Source organism: Clupea harengus, chromosome 1, assembly GCF_900700415.2.
Source record: "Clupea harengus chromosome 1, Ch_v2.0.2, whole genome shotgun sequence".
In the NCBI taxonomy this organism is placed as follows: domain Eukaryota; kingdom Metazoa; phylum Chordata; class Actinopteri; order Clupeiformes; family Clupeidae; genus Clupea; species Clupea harengus.
Window position 1 is genome coordinate 25,001 of NC_045152.1, and position 3,892 is coordinate 28,892.

Genomic DNA, 3,892 nt, shown 5'->3' on the forward strand with positions numbered 1-3,892 from the left:
GCAACACACTGAACATTTTTTCTTTGCTTTACAGAACAATGTGTGTGTGTGTGTGTGTGTGTGTGTGTGTGTGTGTGTGTGTGTGTGTGTGTGTGTGTGCAGCGTTTCTATTATGGACTTTTCCCTCCCCAGCCCTCTCAGAAAGGACCTATACTCACACACACACACACACACCACTGCTCTCCTGTAAGCTCTCACACAGTATGAGTCCTCTACAAGTTTGTATCATCGCCGTAATTGTGTACTTTGCAAACTGTAAATAAAGGATTTACTTGTATTCCTTTATGTTGTGTGTGTCTTATTCATCATGGTTCTGTATTACCTGGGATTTTAACTTGCACCACACACACACACACACAAGCCTCCCTGGTTTTCATGTATCACCCAGCTGGTGAGTCGTGTAAGTGTTCTGAAGCAGGCAACACCTCCTCTCGTGAATTCAAGATTTTTGTAGGAGCCGCATTCAAGTTGATTCTAGTTTTCATGATCTATTCATGTTTGCATATTTGTGTTGGTGTGTGAGCGCCCTCTGGAGACGGGGAGGCTCAACTACTCAACTGGAGTTTTGGCCTAGTCGTAGTCCTGACTGTGCACACACACACACACACACACACACACACACACTAGTCGTAGTCCTGACTGCACACACACACACACACACACACACACACACACACACACACACACACACACACACACACACACACTAGTCGTAGTCCTGACTGTGGACCCATCGGCAAAACTGAAGATAAAAAGGACACTGAAATATCAGCATTTATTTTTCATGTTTATTTACTTTGCAATAAATGTTTCGGTTTGGATTCGTTACGGGAAATGGTTGCAAGTCTGACATCTGCACCCGTTCTCTCCAGATGGTACAAACATTAGGGAATATGAGTCCCTATGAATCCCCCCCGAAGCAAACCTAACTGATATCTGCAGTTAAAGAGCTCATGATTGACACTAGCGTGATTGATTGACACATCACTATCCAGTCAGGTATGCAGGGAAAACACACAGGGACAGGCGACCCCCCCCCACACACACACACACACACACACAGGGACAGGCGACCCCCCCCCCCCCCCCACACACACACACACACACACAGGGACAGGCGACCCCCCCCCACACACACACACACAGGGACAGGCGACCCCCCCCCCCACACACACACACACACACAGGGACAGGCGACCCCCCCCCCCCACACACACACACACACACAGGGACAGGCGACCCCCCCCCCACACACACACACACACACAGGGACAGGCGACCCCACACACATACACACACACACACACACACACACACACACACACAGGGACAGGCAACCCATGAGCAGGAATGAAAACCTCTGATCTACAGCACCCCTAGTGGCCATGTGATGTAAGGGATGTTAATGGTCCCCTAATTCCTCATTCATCCATCAGTCAATCAATTTAAGTAGTCGTTACACGGCATGATTGACATATTAGGCTCTGGTGCCCCACCATGTTACCCTCAAACATACGGGAGATGCACGAGAGGACAGAATCCTGGTGGTGCAGTGGTGAGTATGTAGTTTCCAATGTTGATGGTGAGTATGTAGTTTCCAATGTTGATGGTGAGTATGTAGTTTCCAATGTTGATGGTGAGTATGTAGTTTCCAATGTTGATGGTGAGTATGTAGTTTCCAATGTTGATGGTGAGTATGTAGTTTCCAATGTTGATGGTGAGTATGTAGTTTCCAATGTTGATGGTAAGTATGCAGTTTCCAATGTTGATGGTAAGAGGTTTGTGAAAGACCGCTCAAGCCGGCCATCTCACGATGTGGGATGTAGGCTTCTGGATCATGGTTGCAGGTAGTCAGGAGAGTGTGTGTGTGTGTGTGTGTGTGTGTGTGTGTGTGTGTGTGTGTGTGTGTGTGGATCTGTGTGTGTGTGGATCTGTGTGTGTGTGTGTGTGTGTGTGTGTGTGTGTCTGTGTGTGTGTGTGACTGTGTGTGTGTGTGTGACTGTGTGTGTGTGTGTGTGTGTGTGTGTGTGTGTGTGTGTGTGTGTGTGTGTGTGTGTGTGTGTGTGTGTGTGTGTGTGGATCTGTGTGTGTGTGGATCTGTGTGTGTGTGTGTGTGTGTGTGTGTGTGTGTGTCTGTCTGTGTGTGTGTGGATCTGTGTGTGTGTGTGTGTGTGTGTGTGTCTGTCTGTGTGTGTGTGGATCTGTGTGTGTGTGTGTGTGCTTCTGCCGCCTATCCATTGTACATCCCACTATTACTCCGTGTTATGCCTCTTTCTCATCTCTGCTATTTCCCACCTTTTCCTTTGGATTTTCACAATAGAGCCATTTTTAAGAGCTTGAAATAAATCCCCCTTTTATCTCTTTAATTCAGAAAGGCAGAAAACCCTTAGCAATCATATTTCACAGTGCGTATTAGTATTCTCATTAAATAAGCCAACCAGTCAGTCAGCTGGTCTGACTGGTTTTCTATCTGTCCATCCCTCCGGTCTGTCCTTCCACTATTCCCAATAATGACACTTCACTACACACTGTGATTAGCTAGCTAGTTCGCTAGGAACTTCTCACTACTCACGTTCCGTTAGCTAGCTAAATATTAATAGAATAGTATAATAATAATAGAATATAAATAATAATAATAATAATAGAATATAAATAGCCATACTGAACCTGACGTATTTTGTGTTTTATTTTACTTGTGCAGATGCTGAGTATGTCCACCATTGTTTATTTGTATAACAGAACAGAATACAGTTGGAAAGCTGCAAATCCGTCTCCGTCCCTGACTGCAATAGAACCGTTACACTGCTACATCATAAAGACACTGAACCCAACCAATCATACTTGACAAGTCTCCCGTAAGAACAACGTCGAATCAAACATGATATTAGATTATATGGCACTCTGAGATTCTTCTGAATGAAGAGTGCATTACAAATTAAATGAATTATTATTATTATTATTATATTTTCTATAACACATAGGGTCATAATGTAGACACCAGTGACATGCAAAATTCTTTCTCTTCTCTCCACTTTATTTATTTCAAATTTCCCCAAAACACAGCAAACACCATAAAAGGAAGTATTTTAATCAGCAATACACCATGCTCAGCAAGGAAATAGTATACATCCATAGCTCGTCAGGAAAATTGTGAATATATAAGAAATATATGAACACAGTTTATGTCGGTCTTTCCCAGACCCAGGTGATTGTCTAGGTATGTTCTCACAGCAATGTATATCAATCAGCAGGACACGGTGCTCTCCTGTATGTTACCACAGAAGGGAAATGGTGCAGCACTGTCAGATCATCTCAGAGATGACCGTCATTCAGGCAAATGGTTCATATTTAAAGAAATAGGTCATATTTGCACGTATAGGTTCAGATGTAGCTGGTTGGAAGTGTTTTTATGTAGTGATTATCTGGCTGTGTTCTGCGCTATGAATGCTGTGAATGTTGGTTTGTCGGGGCTGGGTGATTGTGTAGCTGTGTTCTATGAATGCTGTGAATGTTGGTTTGTCGGGGCTGGGTGATTGTGTAGCTGTGTTCTGTTCTAGATGAGAGTGAGAGCAGAGAGGAACAAGACTACTAGAGATGCAGTCAGACCCGAGGCTTCACAGGGTTCGGGTCAATCATGTCTCTCTCATCTGGAAAAAAACACAAATGAGATGACAGAATTAATTTGGATTCAAGGGAACAGTTTCAGACCACAATAAGTGAATGTGGGATGGGCAGATCTCTAATCTAGGGTCAGGTAGGTTACAACCCCTAACTGCACTAATTATATACAAAGGATCAAATAGCCTGCACACACACACACACACACACACACACACACACACACATCTGACAACTAGCTGGGAGTAGTGTTGAATGATCCATGTTTACCTGC